The sequence below is a fragment of the Nicotiana sylvestris genome, chromosome 10, assembly GCF_000393655.2.
Source record: "Nicotiana sylvestris chromosome 10, ASM39365v2, whole genome shotgun sequence".
NCBI classification, from domain to species: domain Eukaryota; kingdom Viridiplantae; phylum Streptophyta; class Magnoliopsida; order Solanales; family Solanaceae; genus Nicotiana; species Nicotiana sylvestris.
In genome coordinates, this window is record NC_091066.1 from 110,044,732 (window position 1) to 110,067,269 (window position 22,538).

General features: G+C 40.7%; 1 long non-coding RNA gene across 1 annotated transcript; it reads left to right on the forward strand.

The window, feature by feature from the left end:
- Positions 1-271: 271 nt before the first annotated feature.
- LOC104248503 (uncharacterized) lies at positions 272-4,893 on the forward strand. The gene is made up of 2 exons (XR_716475.2): positions 272-679; positions 4,538-4,893. It is a non-coding gene; the product is annotated as an uncharacterized lncRNA (long non-coding RNA).
- Positions 4,894-22,538: the final 17,645 nt, after the last annotated feature.

Genomic DNA, 22,538 nt, shown 5'->3' on the forward strand with positions numbered 1-22,538 from the left:
TTGGATCACAATTTTAAGAGTTTTTGAACTCAGTTCTTGGCCTAATTCGGATTAGTCCATTAAGCTTAGGGACCCTTCTAGACTTTTCTTTGGAATAAAAACAAACAAAAGACCCTAAGGAGCTAATATACAAAAGACCTAGGGACTAATTGGCAAAATATACAAAAATACACCTAAACCTAGACTCTATTTATAAAGTAATCTTTAAAAAAAGCTGGAGAAAAAGAACGAAAAAAAAGCTAAAAAGATGCGCAACTTTACACCTTAAAAAGGGCCCCTCCCCTAAACCTTCTCCTCTTCATTCCAATTCCAACATAGAAGAGATATCAGTAGCAGTCCTATTCAAAAACCAGCTCCCCACCTTATACCAAACGACCTCTTCCCCACACACACCTCTTCAGCAGCGCCGCAACCCACCTCCAACCCTGCCGACAACCACCCCCCTCTTTGATTGTCCCGGACAGAATTTTGGAGGAAATAGATTGGGAAAGGAAAAGAGTTCCGTTTTCTTCTCTGATTTCTGTTCATATGGATCTGGATTGAGCGAGCTCGTCGCTGTTGGAGTTGCCGATCGAGGTTGTTGTTGGAGGTTTAAGTCCAAAATTCCGGTTGTAACTGTTGCTCTGCTTCAGTCCGTGCAATTGCCTCAATTTGACTAATCAGAGAACTCTAACTTCAGGTTTATCTTATTCTTCTCTTTAATATCAATTGTTCTCTATGTGTGGTAAGATACAAGGAGAGCCGTTCAAATTCGGAACATGAAATTCAACTAGTGATGAAGTTTAGTAATCTCTTGCTCTTTGATTGAAATAAGATTGTTGTTGGAATTTAGATTTCCTTGATACATAATTTTATTAAATCAGTTCGTGCTTTGCTTGATATCATATGCATTGAAATGGAGCTCCTATGATCAGTTGTATTAATGGATTAGTGTTTGATTAAAATTGACTAGCGTAATGGCTGAAGACGATGAGGAGTCGATGAGAAAGGAGGGGACTGAAGCTGCTCCTTTATGCTTTTGCTTTAGGGCGTTTGATTTATTTGGAAATAGGACATGAATCTTTCATCGATGCCAACCCGTAACCCATTTGTTAATTCGTTGGAGTAGGCTCGTGGAAAAGAAAAATGCTTTTGATATGTTAAGATATAGGCTGCCCAATATAGTTTCTTAATTGCATTCATGGAATTTTCGTTAAAATTTTAGTAATTAAACCTTCAACTCACGGCTACTACTAAAATTCGGGTGTGCATTTCATGTGACCCAAATCCAAATCTCAACAACGTTAAATAAAATGTGTCTCGGACTGCGGGTGCATTTCATATGGCGTGGTCCAAAGACGTGTTTCAGATGACGTTGAAATCTTCCTTAAAATAATTAAAAGCGGTTTTAAAATTAAAATGCACATATGTTTAAAAGTGTTTTAAAGTCAGATAATTAGGCCAATAATAACAGTTAAGCGACCGTGCTAGAACCACGAAACTCGGGAATGCCTAACACCTTCTCTCGGGTTAACAGAATTCCTTACTCGGATTTCTGTGTTTGCGGACAGTAATACAGAGTCAATCTTTTCCTCGATTCGGGATTTGAACCGGTGACTTGGGACACCATAAATTATCCCAAATGGCGACTCTGAATCTTTAATTAAATTGATCCTGTTTCGATTGTCACTTTAAGTTGGAAAAAACTCCCTCATCTACACCCTTTTTCGGGGTGTAAGGTAAAAAGGAGGTGTGACAGCTTTGGCGACTCTGCTGGGATCGAACCCAAAATCTCTGGTTCAGGGCTAAATTTAAAATTTAAAATCAAATCTCATCCTAAGGGTGAAAATTTCAGAGCTAAATTCAACTTCCTAACGGTGAAACCTATGCTAAATCTTAGCATCTGAGGGAGGTATTAAACTAAGTCCCATTATTCAGGAGGGTCTTGAAAATTTCAAATTGAATCTTATCCTAGGCATGAAAACTTCAAAGCCAAACTTATATTTCATTAAGGTAGAGCCTATGCTAGATCATAGTCTAGTCTAGCTTCTTTTATTTTTGGCACGGTGTAATAAGGGGTTCAGTGAGCAGCAGCAACAACAACAACAACAGTGAAATCACAGCTCCATGGTAGTCCCAGCTACCAGACATTCCTGAACTACACTGATCTGATTCCTTTTTAGCCAAGGATATGTAGGCAACTTCGGAAGCAGGGTGCGGTCAAATCTTTCAAAAATGCTTCCCACGGAGTATTCAAACGGGCAAAAATCGCTCGTATCCGCTCACTTATCTTTGCACGAAAACTCTTCGTGTTTCCGGGCAAAGAGGGGCAGCTGTGAGCACGTGATTTTTTCCCTATATGTATTACTCCAAGAGATTCAAAACAAAATAATTTATTTCAGTGTTTGCAGTTTTGTTGGATTTCTTGGCATTTTCTGTTAATTATTTGCATTTGTCTGTGCACGTTTATTTTATTTAATTCATGAAAAATACGAAAAATACGTTGCATCCGCATTTAGGATTTAATTTTATATTTTTAGATTAATTAGTAAATAAGTTTGTTTTATAAATAATGAAAATCACAAAAATAATTCATTTTGCATGTATACTTTTAATTTTGAATTGTATAGTTTTCTTTAAATTTAGGATTTAATTAATTATTGTAAATACCATGATGAGTGATTAATCTAATTGGGTAGGTTAATTTAGTTTAAAAAAATTTATTATTAATTTAGGTTTTATTTTAATTTTGAAAAGAAAAGAATTTTGAAATTGAAAAAAGAAGAAAAAGAAAGAAATGAAAGAAATCCAAATCTGGGCTCAAACCCAATTTAATCATCCCAGCCCAAATGGAAACTACCCAATACCCGGCCCAAACTACCCTAACCCGATCCGGTTCCCCCCCCCCCCAAAAAAATCAAACGACGTCGTTTCATGGGCAATAGATCAGGACCGTCGAGGTTTCTTGATCGAACGGTCCTGAAGCCCGGGTTATGTGATATTTAAGGGTCCAAACGTGCCCCTACCCCCCCTCTCATCTCTTTCACCCCTCTCACCATCCCCGTCGGAACCGCCAGCCAGAAATCGTCTCCGCCGGCAGTGGTGCTCCGATCGACCCCAAACTTACACCAAATACCTTCCTCCATCTCCACATCCCAGATCCGTACCCCTTTTCCCTCAAATCGAACCCCAACTGTTCGAAACCTCAAACCCTAACCGCCGCCCTAGAATTCCCAACCCCTGCCCGGCGGCGGAGCTCGAACACCACCCAAAATCTAGCCATGCAGCCATCACCATTCCCTTAACCCCAATCCACCACCATTTCTCCCCAAATCCTCACCAAACCAGGTCCAAATCAAATCTGAGAACAAAGAAGGAGACAATCTGGCAAAGCTGTCAAGTTTTCTATGAACGATGCGGCTCGAGACTAGTATTATTCATCTGTTCTCAAAGAGAACACGCGGGTAATACCAGTTTCGGGTCAAGTCGAAGTCGCCTGAGGTTGTCCAAGTTCTGTCCATGTGATTTCCTAGGTATTTCTGTTTTTGCCCTTTCATCTCCATCTTCCGTATACTCGCACCCTTCTGCTTCTTCTCTTTTCTGTCCGTTTTCTGTTCACCTGACCCTCTCATTTTCTTCTAAGTTTTCTTTACTTTAATTTATGAGTTTGAATGGGGTGAAGTATTAAAACTCGAATATTGGTTCCTTTGGTAACCTTTACAATTTTTCTTGTAGAAGTTCTCATGAATTCTTTTGTAACTTGTGCATATTGCCTGTTTTAGTTCTGGTTTGTGTTCCTAATCATATTTGGCTCTGGTTAAATTGTAGCTCATTGTTTTAATCTAAAAGGAGAGCTTAGTTTATTCAGGTAATTTTGTTCTCCTAATTTCAAAATGAGCTTTTGATATTGTTTGGGCTTTGGGGTCGTTTTTGAATCTTTCATAGGGGCCTGTTAAGTGTTGGGTCAAACTTGATCCATGAACACTTCAAATTGGGTTAATCTGACCCATATAATTTGCTGAAGGTAATTTCAGGGGTTGTGGGGGGTAGTTTAGGAAATTGGCTTAGGGAATCTTTGGTGTAACTGCATTAGGAAGCTTCTAGGAAGCTGGGGGTTGGGGTTATTCTGAAGTTCTGAATTTTAAAAGAAGGATATCCAAGCAAAAACAAAAATTTCTGAAGGTTTGAAATGCAATTGTGAATTTATTAAAGCTTCCCTACTAACTTGCCTATAATGGCATAAGTTACTTGCAACTCAAGGGGATTTTCTTTTGGAGAGCTAGAATTCTAGAAAATAAAAGACGGACAAAATTGCTACTGTTTCATTAATTTCTTTATTGATTTTTGAAATTTTCCAGTTCTGAAATACTTTCTGTTTCATTTGAGATTGAGTATGAATTCATTTGGGATTTAAAACTGCTACGAAGTTGGGTCCTGGGGTCCGTTTTGTACCACTTGGTTTGAGTTGGTTTTCTGCTGATTTTCTTGGATCTGGGAGCTGTGTTATTAGCTGCTAGCTACTGATCCTGCTTTGCTTTGGATTCTTTCTTATTTCCAGGTACACACTAAGAGGCTTTGCTGTTTTTGAAGTTGGATTTGGAAGTTGAAAACGAAAGCAATAGTCTGAAATGTAGTATCAATTTGCCTTCGACTTTTCTGTATTGCTTTGGAGTATTATGTTTATTTTATCAGCTTGTTGTTATGGATTAATCGATTCAGTTCTGTTTTGAGTTAGGGACTTTGTTATTTTAATTGATTGGGAAATGTCATGAAGTTTGAGAGAAAGTAGCTTGTCCGACTGAATCAATAGCTTAGCATTTGCACTCATTTGTGGTTTTATATAGTGTGTACTGTAATGCTTTTGGGTTGAATGGGGTATGGCTGTATGGGATTCATTGGACTAGCTATGAGTCATACGCTTATCAACTCATTTATTCATGTTGTTAGTCAAATGAATCTGGTTTCATTTATATTTCCCTTTAATGTGTGTTCTGGATTTGCTTCTTCACTCTTCTTTAGATCTAGTTTAAATTGATTTCAGGTTTAGTTTAGTTTTTTTTTTAGAATCTAAGTCTTGCATCATAGTCTTTTATCACATTGCCTTTTAGAATTCAAGTGAAACATTTGTGTTCTTGAAGAACTACGATTCAAACAATGAGTTAAGGTTTGACAAGTTACCAAATTTACTAAGATATGTAAGGTTTTCATGGGCGTTGGCAAGATCACAGTCAGGGTTCGAACTTCATGCAATAAGCTGTTGATTTATCTTAATTGAAACCAAGGTGTCGATTTTTATTCTTGTTCAATGTTCAGTTTCTCTTTCCCAGAAAAGTAATGATCATTTGGGGTATTGTTGCAAGCCATTTTGACTTGTTATTATGCGTTATTGAAGACTCGATATAAAGTCTTGCACTCGTTGATGTCAAGCTACAAAGATCTGGGCTCTACTGGGCCAATGCTCAATTTTCAAATAAAGAGGCCATATGAGTCTAAGGTAGACTCAGGCCCAAATCACGTTAGAGATTTAGAAATTTAGCTTTAGTTAACTTATTTAAATAATCAGTGATTCACAAAATGAAATGTTAGTTTAATTACGAGTCCCATGTACTTTCAGCTGATGGATATCTAATGGTTTGTTGATTCATGAACATTGGGCTTTAAGCCGGGCCCAAGCAAGGTCTTTAAATAATCAGCCCCTTCTTTTAAAAGGTATTTTTAGCTAATTTGGGCCATAGTACAATCATAACTCTCTTAGTGTTTTAGATAATTAAGTTCTTTAATTGGTGGAAGTGAGTCATACTAGATAACACAAACGACTTATGGTCCTCCAAAGTTTAGTTCGAATTACCTTTTAAAGTTGGAATTGAGGGGTCGTGCCAAATAAAATCTTAAAATACATGGCCCTCACTTAGTTAATATTTTAATCCTTAGAATTCGAGGCGTGTCATTTAGCGAATTTTCCATGGCCCTCGTAAAGTTAAAAACGCGTAGTTGCTTTAGGCGCGTTATTTTAATAATATTACTTTCCTAAACTCAGGTGTGCATTTCATGTGACCCAAATTCAAATCTCAACAACGTTAAATAAAATGTGTCGTGGACCGCGGGTGCATTTCATGTGGCGTGGTACAAAGACGTGTTTTAAATAACGTTGAATCTTCTCAAAAAATAATTAAAAAGCGGCTAATAATTTAAATTTATACCATAGGCTAAAACATGTATTAAAATCAGATAATATGCCAATTGTAATAGTTTAAGAGACCTTGCTAGAACCACGGAATCCGGGGGTGCCTAACACCTTCCCTCGGGTTAACAGAATTCCATACTCAGAATTTCTGGTTCGCAGACTTCAAAAGGAAAGTTGAATTTTCCTCGATTTGGGATTTTTAAAATAAATCGGTGACTTGGGACACCAAAAACAAACCATCCCAAGTGGCGACTCTGAACAAAAATGAATAATTAATCTCATTTCGAATAATGTCACTTAAAGTGGAAAAACTCCCTTGTACTACCTTCAGGTGTGTAAAAAGGGAGGTGTGACAGCTCTGGCGACTCCGCTGGGGATCGAACCCAGAATCTCTGGTTCAGGGTTCAAGAATTCAAGCTTAGAATAAATGTTATGATTGGCTTTATCCATTATCTGATTTTGTTACATGATTTAGGCCTAATGTGTTAATTGATTGCTTTTACCGCTTTGATATTCCGTGAACTGTATATAAACTGTTGCGAAATCTCTCTTATCTCTAAGTCTTCTAAATCATGAAGAAGTGTGCACTTCGTGTGACTTCTTTTCTGTTAGAGCCATATTCCAAATTTAGAACGAGGTACGGACAAGTTGCAAAGCCGGTGAAGCTTCTGTATTCCCGGTACGCTGCCCTCCCCCCCCCGGCTCGAGCTGTTCGCTCGGGTAAGCCAAGTCTAGAACAATAAACCCAGGTTTTGAACCTAGTATAACAAGACCTCATGTCGGATCCCTAGTAGGAACGTTTGCTTGCATCACGTGCATTTGTCTTTGGGACTCAACACAGGGGTTGGGTCCGTCTAGGACAGGTGCACCCGAAACAAAAGACCATCCTGATGCATCATACTTGCTACTTGTGCATTTATTTGCTTCGGACATGCATGCTGACCGGCTTATGAATATTGGGAAAAGTTGAGGAAATAGAAATAGCAGTATGAGGGTTAAAGAGAGTTAATCGCCTCTTCTGAAAAAAGAAACCAATGTCCAAACAGTGTCGAAACTCTGCCGAATTTTTGAGAAAATAACAACAAAAAAAAGAGAGGAAAAACAAAAGTTGGTGTTTTCAAAAATAGTTTTATTTGCCAATGAAATGAGAAAAAACAGTCTTGTTTTTAAATAAAAAGTAGTTTGTTTTATTTGCCCGAACTACGCTAGTTTGATTCTCACAAGGTATGGGATACGTAGGCAACACCCATAGGGTCCAACTTCCTCTTTGCGAAAGTAGCCAAAAGAACAAAAAATTTGCTTTAATTTGAAAATAATTAGGGTGATGCCATTCTTGTCAGAAATAGTTGAATGTCCCTAAAAGGGCACCGGAAGGCTGTTTTTGCAAGAACAACCACTTTTTGTCACTTTTAAGGTTTTGGTTGGTTAGCTTACATAGGCTTAAAATCTTCGTTTTTGAAGTGCTGAAAGGCCGTGTTGGCAAGGCCAGATGTTTTGGTGAAATTTTGAAAATAGTCATTTCTCTTAAGTCAAAACGAGTCATGGCTTTCTTTTAATTAAAATCACCTTAATAAATGTGCAGGATGAGCACAAATCAAAATGAACCTTTCTCAGTCCGTGAAGAGATCCCTTTGGAGCTACATATGTGGTGGCATGATTTGGGGGGCGACAGCAAGAAAGTTGTGACAAAAGCGCTGGGCGGTCTCATTGGGCTGTTGAAGGTCAAGCCCAGAACAGACGTGATTGAGGCCTTGATACTGTTTTGGGACCCAGCACATAATGTGTTCCATTTTGTGGATTTCGAGTTAACTCTTACGCTAGAAGAGATAGTAGGCTATGCCGGTTTCGAAGGGAATCTCAGAAGTCAATACCCGGTAGCACCAAGAACAGTGAACCCCTACAAATTTTTGGACTTGTTAAGCATCAGTCGGGATACCCGATACAGAAATCTGGCCAAAGGATTTTGTACCTTCTACTTTCTATATCGACGTTACGGGAATCCCCGTGGCTTCGAAACGCCAGATACCGGTCTTACTCACGCTGGAAATCAAGACAAGTGGGAAGCTCGGAGAGGATTAGCTTTTATAGTTGCGTTCCTGGGTATCTTGGTTTTCCCGAGAAAAGACGGGAACATAGAGATGGGGCTAGTAGGGATAGCTGACTTTATGATGAAAAAGGCAAATGGGACTATAGTGCCATTGATCTTGGCAGAAATTTATCGAGCTCTCACTCTTTGTCGAGAAGGAGCCAAATTCTTTGAAGGGTGCAATATGTTGTTACAAATATGGATGGAGGAATGCCTTTGCCACCGTCCCGGCTACTTGAATTGCGGTATGACCGGCCTTGAGTGCATTGAAAAACATGAAAAGCGAGTAGAGGGTTATGAGTTTCCGGATGGACATTCGGATGGCTCTCGATCAACGAAGTAATCTATATGTCGGCTGAGGTATGCTTTTTGCTGTTGATGGGTCTGCGAAGTATCCAGCCTTATGCTCCGCACAAAGTCTTACGTTGGTCAGGCCGATACCAGACCATCCCACACAATGAAGATTTGAGTCGGCAAGTCATTGAGTTAGATCCAAAATCTGCCTTCCCAGAAGAGAAAGTGCGCCGGATTTGGCATCAGTGCAGATTCTTAGGGCCTAATACTCAAGTACGAGACTTATCCAGAGGCAAGGTGGAGCCTAGTTATACTGCTTGGTATGGTAAAAGATCACGAGCGCAATATGAACCTGACATGCCCGCAAAGAGGCCCCATGTCCAACAATTTACCGACGGAGCACAAGTGCAATGGGACTGGTTGACCAAAGAAAACGAGTACAGGGCTACCATAAGCAAATTGGAAAAGCAAGTCAGAGAACTTCAATTCGAGAATAGCCTGCAGGTCGCGGCGGATGAAGGAGAAAAGAAAAAGCTAGCCGAAGAGAATGAGGCCCTTCGAGCTCAAATTCAGAAAATGAAAGTAGCGGCAGAAAATCTAGCCCGGAGCGACAGAGATGAAAAACTCATCGCTAACCTGAGGTAGAAAGTAAATGACTATAGTTTTGATTTGAACAAAGCAGAAAGTAAACTAGCCAAGGCTTGAAAGCAATTGGCTAAAAACGCAGATGAACGAGTACGCCTGGTTAAGCAATTGAGAGAAAGGTACGACGATGAGGTCGCAGGGTTAAAGAAAAGGGTCATTGCCACGGAAAACAAAATGATCAAACAGGCAAAAGACTTCAAAGTTGAAAGGGAACATTGTTATACAGCATTGGCGCAATTAGAAATAGATTTGACACAACTTCAGGAGCAAAATCATGTGGCTGAGCAAACTTTGGAAGCCAGGGCCCAGCAGATTGGGCGTTTGTTACAAGAAAAGGGCGCCATAAGAGAGAGAATTAGAAGCATTGCCGACTACATCGTTATGAAGTGCCAGATTTGTGAGGATATGACCCGCACTACCTTCTTTGTAGCAGTAATGACATTTGTTAAACAGATAATGAACGACTTGGATCGACTTCAAAGGGAGCTTGCATATAGGCCCGCGGCGAGACCGAATGATGTCCCGCGGGCACCAGGAGCATTGATGTACTCATGATTTTTTCGCTTGAGTCTGCATTTCCCTTTTGTTAAGCGTCTGTCAGTCATGTTGAGTTTTTCTTTCTGCTAGAGTCCGTCAAATTGTTTTCGAGTCTTTATTTTCTTCTGTTGGAATAAGATGTCTATTTTTGGAGTCTGTATTTCATCTTTGCATCGAAATCTGTTAGTCTTTTGGAATTTGCTAGTTTTGAGTTTTGTAATGGAAGCAGTTGTTTTTTTTTATGAAAACTGAAAATCCCAAAAATGTTTTATTTCGCACTTATCCCCAAGAACTACGCTTGGTTTGATTTATGCGGGGTCATGATACGTAGGAAATCTCCATAGGATTCGACCGTAACCAAATAAAAGAGAGAAAGAAAGGGCAGAAAAACAAAGAAAGAAAAGAGAGAAAATAAAAATCAAGAGAGAATAAAAACAAAGAGAGAACGAAAGGAAGGAAAAGAAAAAGAAAGAAAAGGGGGAGGTTTGCAATCGAAAGTAAGAATAGGCCGGAATGACGCATGCAACCGATCAAATACATAATAGAGACGGTTAACTATTTAGGTGCATGCATGCCCAATGTGCGGCTACCAATCTGTTAAAGCCTAATCTCTAACAAGGTTGTTGTTTGATGTATTAAGTTCAGGCAGGTGGTTAGTCGATTGGCATTCTGGCAACTCACTCCTACAACACCCGATCGAAAGATAGGCTGAATATGGCCAACCAGGAACCGGAAACAAGTATTGTCAACCCATCGAAAGAGGTGGAAGAAATTGACGTTAATGCGATGAGGGAAGAAATGTATAAGCTGAAGCAACAGATGGCTGAAATGTACCAAGCCTGTGCGAAGGGGCATCCACCACCGGTTTATCCCGCCAACCCTGCTTATATCCCACCATCAGCCCAACCTCCGGAGCCTCCCACTGTGAACTCATCTCCAGCCTTTCCCCTCTACCAACAATGCCATGGCGCCACTTCCCATACTTCTCAAGCTCCACCACCCAAACAAGTCCCATACCCTCCCCCACCAATTACACCTGTTTTTGTGGCACCTCCACCTGCTACATTACACCGATCTTCCAGTGAACCCCTGTTTCAAACTCATGACAACCAGTACTATCCCCATGAACCCACCTTCAAAGTTCCAGAACCATATCCTTACACCCCTCATCTTGATATCACGGCAGAGACCGAGAAACCGCCCAAAAATCCCGAGCATGAAGAGATGATCAGAAAGGTAAAAAGCTTAGATCAATTGTTCCGAGATATGAGGGGGCTGGGAGGTCAAGTGAGTGTGGCCTATAAGGATTTATGTCTGTTCCCAGATGTTCAGTTGCCAGCAGGGTTCAAAATTCCCAAGTTTGATCTGTACGATGGGCATGGTGACCCAGTAGCACACTTGAGAGGATTTTGTAGCAAAATGAGAGGAGCAGGTGGAAGGGATGAATTGTTGATGGCATATTTCAGCCAAAGTCTGAGTGGATCGGCTTTAGAATGGTATACCAGACAAGATCACAACAGGTGGTACACATGGAACGATTTGGCCCAAGCCTTCGCCTGCCATTTTCAGTACAACCTCGAAATTATCCCAGATTGTATGTCATTGACAAAGCTAGAAAAGAAGCCCAGTGAGAGCTTCAAGGAATATGGATTCCGCTGGAGAGAGCAAGTAGCGAGGGTTGACCCTCCGATGAAAGAAAGCGAGATGGTTGATTATTTCTTGCAGGCCTTGGAACCCACTTATTTTGGTCACTTGGTGTCAGCAGTAGGTAAGTCCTTTAATGAAGTCGTGAAAATAGGAGGCATGGTTGAAGAAGGACTCAAGTCCAACAAGATCATGAGTTATTCAGCAATCAAGGCGACCACTCAGGCCATTCAAAACGGTATCGGGGTTATGCTCGGGAAGAAGAAAAAGGAGGACGTTGCGACAATTGAGTCAGGAGCTTGGGTTGGATCCAGGAACCTTCCTCGTTACTACAACCAGCCGCGACCCTATCTCCTAACTTACCCCCACACTCCATATAACCCACCACAACACTATTACCCACCGCCAGATCCCCATTTTTCTATCCATCACGCACAAACCTACACACAACCGCCCTCTCACTCGCAATGGTGTGCTCCAGCTTCACAAAACCCATACCAAGCTCCACAAAATAACCATCCACCCCCAAAAGCCTACAGAAATCCTCCTAGTACGGGTTTTCGACCCAACCAAGCCTTTAAGAATGAGAGGTTGTAGAAGCAAAAGACTTTCACTCCACTGGGAGAGTCATATACTAGTCTATTCCACATACTGATACAATTGGGTATGTTGAATCCGATCGAGGCTAAATTGCCGAATCCCCCTCCCAAAAATCTTGACCGCTCTGTGAGTTGTGAGTTTTGTTCAGGGGCCCCGGGACATGACACAGAGAAATGCTGGAAATTGAAAGCAGCTATCCAAGAACTCATTGACACTAATCGAATTGAGGTCCAAGCTCCGGAGGCACCCAATATCAATCAGAATCCCTTGCCATCCCATCATGAAACAAATGTGATTGAGATAGTGCATAAGGGAGGGGAGCCTAAGAAGCCTTTGCAAACCGTCATGATGATTCGGGCTAGTGAAGCCAGACCATTTGAAAAGTCAACAAGTGAGAAGTTTGTGATCAAGTTGAACAGGGCAAATGATGAACAATCTGTGGAGGTCAAGAAGGGATCCTCCAGTGACGTTGCAGGAAAACATGAAAGAGCAAAAGTGGTTGTGCCAGGAGTGACGAACAAGCTTGTGGTAATTATGAAGTGCGCCCCCAAAGATCCTGTTATTATCAAATCGGTAACTCAATTACCGATAGACAACAACAAGGCAGTCCCATGGAATTATGAACAAGTGACCGTGACTTACAAGGGGAAAGAGGTTAGAGAAGAAGTGTGTGAGACTCATGGTTTGACTCGATCGGGGAGATGCTTCACCCCGAGGAGTTGAGAAAAGCTAAGACCTCAAAAGATAATCCAATGTTGGTGAAAAAAGCGGTGACTGAGGAAGAAGCAGAAGAATTTCTGAGAAATATGAAAGTGCAAGACTATTCCATTGTGGAACAGTTAAGGAAGACACCAGCTCAGATCTCGCTCTTGTCATTATTGATCCATTCAGACGAGCATTGTCATGCTTTGATGAAGATCTTGAATGAAGCCCACGTTCCTGACAAAATCTCAGTAAACCACTTGGAAAAGATAACTAATAAGATATTTGAGCTAAACAGAGTCACTTTTTCTGATGATGAGTTGCCCGTGGAGGGTACCGAGCACAATAGAGCCCTTTATCTAACGGTGAAATGCGAAGATTCCATGGTTACTCGGGTACTGATTGACAATGGGTCTAGCGCGAACATCTGTCCTCTCTCCACATTGACCAAGCTGAAAGTGGAGGATGAAAGAATTCACAAGAACAGTATTTGCGTTCGGGGATTCGACGGTGGAGGGAAGGATTCAGTCGGGGACATAGTGCTTGAGCTCACAATAGGGCCAGTTGAATTTACTATGGAATTCCAGGTGCTCGATGTGGCTGTTTCGTACAATCTGTTATTGGGACGACCCTGGATCCATGCGGCCAAAGCAGTCTCGTCTACTCTGCATCAAATGGTCAAGTTTGAATGGGATCGATAGGAAATTGTAGTACACGGCGAGGATAATTTGTGTGTGCCCAACGGTGCCATTGTTCCGTTCATAGAGGTTGACGATGACAAGGGACCATGGGTTTATCAGGTTTTCGACACAGTATCGGTAGAGAAAATTCCGGAAGGAAAGTGCATTCCAACTCCAAAGATGGTTGCGGCATCATTTACGGTAGTTGTTGAAATGTTGAAAAATGGTTTTGTACCTAGAAAGGGTTTGGGTGCATCTCTGCAAGGTATTGTGAAGCCAGTTTCTCTTCTGAAGAATCTGGATACTTTTGGTCTGGGGTTCAAGCCTACCGTTGCAGACGTGAGAAGAGCTAGAAAAATAAAATAGAAAGCATGGGTATTGCCAAAGCCAATCCCGCGTCTGTCTAGATCATTCGTCAGGCCGGGTATTAGAAAGCAACTGTTGTCAAAGGTTCCTGGACCACTGATTAGTGCCGATGGAGACTTGGAGAAGGGGTTCGAAAGGTTATTCGCCGAGGTTAACATGGTTCAGGCTGGGGAAGGGTCCAGCAGGGCAGATGTTCAATTCGTGGGACCACGTGCAAAAGTCAACAACTGGGAAGCTACTCCTCTTCCTACCTGGAGGGAGTCTTGGTAGTGGGTTTTGATTTTCTTTTGTTGTCTGAATTATTCCAGGGTCTGTAATTCAGATATTATGTTCCGTCCAGTTGGATGTGTTAAAACCTTATTATCTTTAAATTCAATGAAATGCAATTGTTCCTTTTCCTTCATTTCTTCTAATTTTATTTTTTGTTTTCTTCTTTTTGTACAGTTCTTTTTATGTTAATATCAATGACATGACATGCATGAGGAATCTTCAGCCCAGTTTTAAAAGCCAATCTAAGTCTGAAATAATAATACAAGAAATTGAGTATGATGACGAGTTGGAATTTGATGATGATGAGGCCTATGAAGAAATTAGTAAGGAAGTCATTTTGAGAAAAAGCCCAAACCTAATTTGAACGATACAGAAGCAGTTAATCTAGGGGACCAAGATAATGTCCATGAAACTAAAATAAGTGTACATTTGGAACCTCAACTCAGGAAGGAGATAATTAAAGCACTGTTCGAATACAAAGATGTTTTTGCATGGTCCTATGACGACATGCCGGGTCTGAGCACTGATTTAGTGGTTCACAAGTTGCCCACTGACCCGGCATTCCCTCCTGTCAAACAAAAGCTGAGAAAGTTCAAAACGGATATAAGTGTAAAGATCAAAGAAGAGGTCACCAAGCAGTTCGATGCCAAAGTCATTCAGGTCACCCGGTATCCCGCCTGGTTAGCCAATGTTGTGCCTGTACCGAAGAAGGATGGCAAGACCAGAGTGTGTGTTGATTATGGGATCTCAACAAGGCGAGTCCAAAAGACAATTTCCCATTGCCTAACATCCACATCTTGATTGATAATTGCGCCAAACATGAGATTGGTTCTTTCATGGAATGTTACGTGGGTTATCATCAGATCTTAATGGACGAGGAAGATGCAAAAAAGACGGCGTTCATCACGCCGTGGGAAACGTATTGCTATCGGGTCATGCCATTTGGCTTGAAGAATGCTGGGGCAACCTACATGAGGTCAATGACAATAATATTCCATGATATGATACACCAAGAAATCAAGGTGTACATGGATGATATGATCGTGACGTCTAGAAAGTAGTCTGACCATGTCAGGGATCTGAAGAAGTTCTTCTGAAGGCTTCGTAGGTACAATCTCAAGTGTAATCCTACAAAGTATCCTTTTGGGGTGCCGTCTGGAAAATTGTTGGGGTTCGTAGTCAGCCTCCAGGGCATTGAACTGGATCCATCGAAAGTCAAGGCCATCCAGGAATTGCCACCTCCGACGAGCAAGACCGAGGTGATGAGTTTGTTGGGGAGATTGAATTATATCAGCAGGTTCATCGCTCAGCTCACGACAACTTGCGAGCCTATCTTCAAACTGTTAAAGAAAGATGTTGCGGTCAAGTGGACAGATGAATGTCAGGAGGCGTTTGATAAGATAAAGGGGTATTTGTCAAATCCACCCATGTTGGTCCCGCCAGAACCAGGGCGACCGTTGATTCTATATTTGACAGTTTTGGATAATTCATTCGGTTGTGTATTCGGTCAACATGACATCACTGGAAGGAAGGAGCAAGCCATATATTATCTTAGCAGGAAATTCATGTCGTACGAGGTCAAGTACACTCAGTTTGAGAGGACATGTTGTGCCCTAACCTGGGTGGCGCAGAAGCTGAAACATTATTTGTCATCTTACACTACCTATCTCATATCTCGCTTGGATCCATTGAAGTATATCTTTCAGAAGCCTATGCCCACACGAAGGCTTGCAAAGTTGCAGATCCTGCTCGCAGAGTTTGACATTGTCTACGTGACTCGAACTGCAATGAAAGCACAGGCCTTGGCAGACCATTTGGCAGAGAACCCGGTTGATGAAGATTATGAACCCTTGAAAACTTATTTCCCTGATGAAGAGGTGATGCACATTGATGAGTTGAAACAAGTCGAGAAGCCGGGGTGGAAACTTTTCTTTGATGGGGCTGCAAACATGAAGGGCGTAGGGATAGGAGCAGTACTTATTTCTGAAACAGGGCAGCACTACCCTGTTACGGCTCAACTTCGTTTTTACTGTACCAATAACATGGCTGAGTACGAGGCATGCATTCTGGGTTTAAGGTTAGTTGTGGATATGGGTGTCTAGGAAGTCTTGGTCTTGGGTGACTCAGACCTCTTGGTGCACCAAATTCAGGAAGAATGGGAAATACGGGATTTGAAACTCATACCATACATACAATGTTTGCATGATCTTTGTCAACGGTTTCAGTCAATAGAATTCAGACATATCCCAAGGATCCATAATGAATTCACCGATGCTTTGGCTACTCTGGCGTCAATATTACATCATCCGGATAAGGCTTTTGTGGACCCTTTTGCAGATTCAGGTCCGCGATCAGCATGCTTACTGTAATATGGTAGAAGAAGAACTTGATGGGGAGCCATGGTTCCACGATATCAAAGAATACCTCTGGATGGGGGTATATCCGGTACAGGCCACAGGTTATCAGAAAAGAACAATTCGATGATTGGAAGCGGATTCTTCTTCAGTGGAGGGGTGTTATACAAAAGAACTCCAGATCTTGGATTGCTAAGATGCATAGATGCCAGACAGGCCACAACTATCATGACTGAGGTACACTTCGGAGTTTGTGGACTGCATATGAGCGGGTACGTTCTGGCGAAGAAAATTCTCTGAGCAGGTTATTACTGGCTCACTATGGAGAGAGATTGTATCAGTTTTGTGCGCAAGTGTCATCAATGCCAGGTGCACGGAGATCTGATTCATTCCCCACCATCTGAATTGCATACAATGTCGGCACCATGGCCCTTTGTTGCTTGGGGCATGGATGTCATTGGGCCAATCGAGCCAGCAGCATCAAACGGACACAGGTTTATTCTGGTAGCCATTGATTATTTCACCAAGTGGGTTGAAGCGAAAACTTCCAAATCTATGACCAAGAAAGTGGTGTTCGGATTTGTGCATTCAAATATCATCTGTTGGTTTGGGATTCCGAAGGTAATCATCACGGACAATGGTGCTAATCTCAACAGTCATCTGATAACGGAGACCTATCAGCATTTTAAGATTGTACATCGCAATTCCACCCCATATCTCCTTAAAGTGAATGGAGCAGTCGAGGCATTCAATAAGAACATAAAGAAGATACTGCAGAAAATGGTGGAAGGGTCCAGACAATGGCATGAGAAGTTACCTTTCGCATTGTTGGGTTATCGCACTACTATTCGCACTTCAGTAGGGGCCACTCCTTATTTGTTGGTGTATGGCACAGAGGTAGTAATACCCGCAAAAATCGAAATCCCATCCCTTCGGATTGTCGCTGAGGCAGAAATTGATGACGTGGAATGGGTCAAACCCCGCTTGGAGCAATTAAGTCTGATTGATGAAAAGAGATTGGCAGCAGTATTTCATGGCCAATTATACCAATAGAGAATGGCGAGAGCATATAACAAGAAGTACGTCCATGGAAGTTCGAAGTGGGTCAGTTAGTGTTGAGATGTATCTTGCCTCATCAGGCTGAAGCAAAAGGAAAGTTTGCCCCAAACTGGCAGGGGCCATTTGTCGTAACTAGGGTGTTGTCCAATGGCGCGCTATATTTGACAGATGTGGAAGGTAAATGTGTGGAAATGGCTATCAATTCCGATGCAGTCAAGAGATACTATGTATGATTCCTTTGTTTGATTGTACTTGTTTGTATTTGACATATTTTTAAGATTGAAATGACGAAGGTGTTTTGTTCTGCTATCTAAACACTTTATCCCTCGTCACCCCTTTTGAACCTTATTTATTTTCTTTCTTACCCTTCCTTCGGAATCAGTAGCAAATATTAGAAGCACAAGCGTGAAAGATAAGTAAAGGAAAAGGAGAAAAGAAAAGAACGAAAGGGAGAGGAGAAAAATGAAAATTGAAGAAAAGAAAAAAAAAAGAAAAAAGCGAAGAGAAAGAAAAGAATGAAAAGAAAAAGAGAAGAAAAAAAACAACAAAAAGAGAAAAAGAAAGCAAGAAAAGAAAGAGAAAAGAGAAAATCACAACAACAAAGTAATTCCTATGACATGTGTAAGCACGTAATTTTTGCCCTATGAAAGAATTACTCCCAAAAATTTAAAATAAAATGATTTTCCTTGGTGTTCAATTTTAAGAATTTTTGTGACATTTTTGGATAATTATTTGTATTTGTCTGTGCATGTTTATTTGTTAAATTAATAAAAAAAATACAAAAATATGTCGCATTTTGCATGTAGGATTTAATTCTACAATTATGAATAATTAAGCTTGTTTTACAAGAATGAAAATTACAAAAATATGCATCGTTTGCATTTTTAGCATTTAATGTCCAATTGTACAATTTTATGCTTAATTACTACTTAATTGTGTGTTAATTGTTATTGGGAGTTAATTTGCGCTTTTATAAATTAATTTAGTTCTATATGATAATTTAAGGATTTTAGAATTTAGTTTCAGTTTAAGCAAAAATAAAAGAAGAAAAGAGAGCAAAAATATAAAGAAAATCGAAATTGGGCTCTTGTTCAAATTCAAGCCACAGGCCCAAAAAATACCCAACCTTCCCCATGACCCGGTCCATTTCAAACTGGGTCGACCCGGTCCATAACCCAAATACCCAACACCCCCTATCTTACAAAAACAAAACAAAAAAACCAAAAAAAAAAACCTAAAAAACCAAAAAACCCTTAAAAACCAAAAAAAACCATCCGCCCACCTCTCTCTTTCCCTCTTCTTCTCCAAAGCTCTCCAAGACCATCCATGGCTGCCCCTCAAGCTCACTTCAAATAGACCACGCTTCCACTGCTGCCTCATCTTTGTCGTCTCCGTCAATCACACAAACACATACACGACAAAACACACACACACACACGCAGCAGCCCATCCATGGCTGTTGCTTCTTCTTCATTGTCCTCATGACATCCCAACGACCCCGCCCTCAACCACGAACAGCTCCAGCCACCGCCATTTTTCTCCTCCATCGAGCTCCAGTCGCGAGCTTCACCATGAGCGACCTCATGGCATGAAGTTCCGCTATGAACGACTACCCTCGAGGTCCAGCTCCTATGGCTGCCCCTTGCTGCTTCATCTTCTTCGTCTCCATCGAGCTCGAGCTCGAGCTCCCATGGCTGCCTCCGCTCACCACTGCCATCTCCGAGCTCCATCCATGGATGTTGGGTTTTGCTTCATTTTTTTTCTCCATCCAAGCGACCAGCTCGCTTCTGCTGCTCCTGCTTCATCCAGCCTCGTCGAGCATCTGGTTCAAGACCAAACTCCATCGCTACTGCTTCACTTTTTGTGTCTGTCGCTTTCAGTCCAGTCCAAAAAACGAGACTCAACCATCTCGTTTGTTCGAGCTTTGGTCGGGGTTTGTCGAAACAGTTCATACACGGTCGAGGTCGTCGAGTTGCAGTGCGTCGAGGTTGTCATTCAAACCCAATCCCTTTAATATAGTAGGATTCCGACCAATTTTTGTGTTTTGTTAGCTTTCGTTCATTTTTATTCAATTCTCGTTCCGGGTAAAATTAAATGTTTGGTTTATTCTGATTTTCTCCTTCTCTTTATCGTTGCATATTTCAAGTTAGGAAGTTCAAATGTTTGGTTTAAACTGTGGCTATTCCCATGAGTGTTTATTCTTGTATGGGTTCAAATGATTTTGTTTTGTGTATTGTTTGGTTTCCTGCTTTTGTTGTTCATCATATGAGATTCAGTTTGCATTTTCGTTCCTGTTCATTGTGATTCATGTTGTTTCAAGTTTATTTTTATTGTTGATATTGTTGTGTCTTTGCTCATTCATTTTTGGTTTAAGTTAACCAGGATTGGTTCCCAATATGGTTAACTTATTCCCATTAATTTGAAGTTGTATGATTCATCTGTGTTCATGAGATTGGTTGTTGAATTTGTTTAGAAATTGGTCATATTGGCTATATTTTGGTTGGAATCGATTAGGTGAATTGGTTATAGCTGATGGGGTAGTTTGGTAAATTGCAGTACGTTCAGGGGTAAAATGGTAATTGCAGTAAGGTCGGAGGGGTATTTTTGGAATTGAACATTTGAACAATTGTTTAATATAATGGGGGACAAGACATAATGTAGTGGGGGAGAATAATGTAATTGTTTATATTAAGCATGGAGGACAAGATGTAATGGGTTGGGGTTGATATAATTGTTTAATATAATGGGGGACAAGACATAATGTAGTGGGGGAGAATAATATAATTGTTTATGTTAAGCATGGGGAACAAGATGTAATGGGTTGGGGTTGATATAATATTTTAGTATAGTGGGGGACAAGACATAATGTAGTGGGGTGGGAATAATGTAATTATTTATGTTAAGCATGGAGGACAAGGTTTAAAATAAAGAAAACATTAATTAGTGGGGACAAAGCATGCAATTGGGGGAATATTTCGGGTTTGGGATTCAAGACAAGAGTCTTGTTATAAATAGAGTCATTTGACACATTTTAATAAAAGGACCAAGACTTGAGAGAGGGCTTTAAGACTTGAGAGAAAAGACTTGAACTGAAAAAAACTTACTTAGAAAGAGAGGAAGACATTCTGAAAATCCTAAGAGAGTGTTGGAGAGTTTAAAAAGAGAAAACAAAAACAAAGTGAGAAACGTGTTTAGTTTTCAAGTTTAATACACGCGTGGGTGGTTGCTGTTTAGTTTGTTTACAAACTTTTGGGTTTGTTCTATTGAGTTGTTCGGTTTTTTTCTTCAAAGTTTTCTAGGCCTTGAATCTGGGTCGAATTGCTGTTGGGTTACTGCTGTTGCTGTGTATTTGCACTACTACTGCTTCTACTGATCTTCATCTTCTTTCCTTGCTTTCCAAATACCAGGTACACAAACTGATACACTGGTTCATCTTGTAAGCCACTCGAAGCATGAATGCAAAAATGAGAAAGATTTGAAGTTGTAGTTTAATGTAGTCCTTTCTTTCTTTTACTGTCTGTATGTATATGTTCCATGCGTTACCATGTAAACTCTCTAAACAACTAACTTTCGAAACTTAACTATAATAACTCGAAAGTATGTAAATAAAGTAGGACCTTATCTTCATTTATTTTAGAAAACGAAAAAATAGAAAAATATAGTCATGCTAGGATTATCCTTTTAAATATAATGAGACGAGCCTCGCCAAATAAAAAATGCAAATTGCGGGGCCCTCACTAATTGGTCATAATAAATACTTAGAATTTGGGATGGACTGTTTAGTGAATTTCACTTCCTTCCCCAAAGATAATAACGCGCTAGACTCTTTAGGCGCGATTTAATTAATCTTACCTTCTTAAACTCGGGTGCGCATTTCATGCGACCCAAATCTAAATCCCAAAACATTGAATAAAAATGTGTTCCGGATTGCGGGTGCATTTCATGTGACGTAATCCAAAGACATGTTTTAAACGATGTTCACATTCTCTTAAAAATATAATAATAAAAGCGGTAAAGAGTTAAAATTGCACATGAGCGCATAATGGTATAAAATCAGATAAACAAGCCAAATATGATAGTTGAGCGACCGTGCTAGAACCACGGAATTCGGGAATGCCTAACACCTTCTCTCGGGTTAACAGAATTCCTTATCCGGATTTCTGGTTTGCGGACTGTAATATGGAGTTATTCTTTTCCTCGATTCGGGATTAAATTGGTGACTTGGGACACTCTAAATCTCCCAAGTGGCGACTCTGAAATAAATAAACAAATCCCGTTTCGATTGTCCTTTAATTGGAAAAACTCCTTCACCCCTCGCGGGGACGGAAAAAGGAGGTGTGACAACATGAACTACGTCTGACCTGATTCCTTTTAAGGATACGTAGGCAGCCTCACGGTTCGGTCTCATCAAACAAAATCCAAAAACCACCAAGCAAGAATCTGGGGCAGAAGTTGTGGTTGTTGTGAGAAACCTGATTCCGAAAGTTGTAATTCTAACCCATTTGAATTGTTTTGAGCCTTTTATACCTTTTCTTTCCAACCCTGTCCAAAAGCCCACATTACGGTCCAAAGAAAGACCTTCTGATCAATCTTTGAGAAATGCCAAGTCGAGTAGGTAAAGGTAATTCATGTCAGGGGCAACACTCTGGTTCAAGCAGGAAAAATAAAAATGAGAGAGTCTTATTGGTGAAAACCTTCACATGCACCGTAAGGCGACGGGAGTTGAGAGAAATAAAATGAGATAGTCTTATTGGTAAAAACCCTCACGGGCACCTTGAGGTGAAAGTGAGTTGAAAAGTCAACACGTGAGAAAGTCTTGTTGGTGGAAAACTGTTTCAAGGCACCGCAGGATGAACAAGGTCAAGGTTTGGGTAAAGTGATCCGGTCATGGAAACTCTGGGGCGACAAAGTACGGCAACTAAAAGTTTATTGGTTGGACAGATTGGGCCAATTAATCCGAAATGCATGTCATGATCATTGGTACCAGCTGTTCCACTCAGATAAGTTTCTTTTTCTTTTTCTTTTTCCCTTTGTAGCAGTTATCTGGTTTTGGATTCTTCTTATCCTTAACCCGCAAAGTCATTGCATTTCATTTTCTTTTGGATTTATTTGTCTAAGAGGTTTTAATGTCAGTCTTG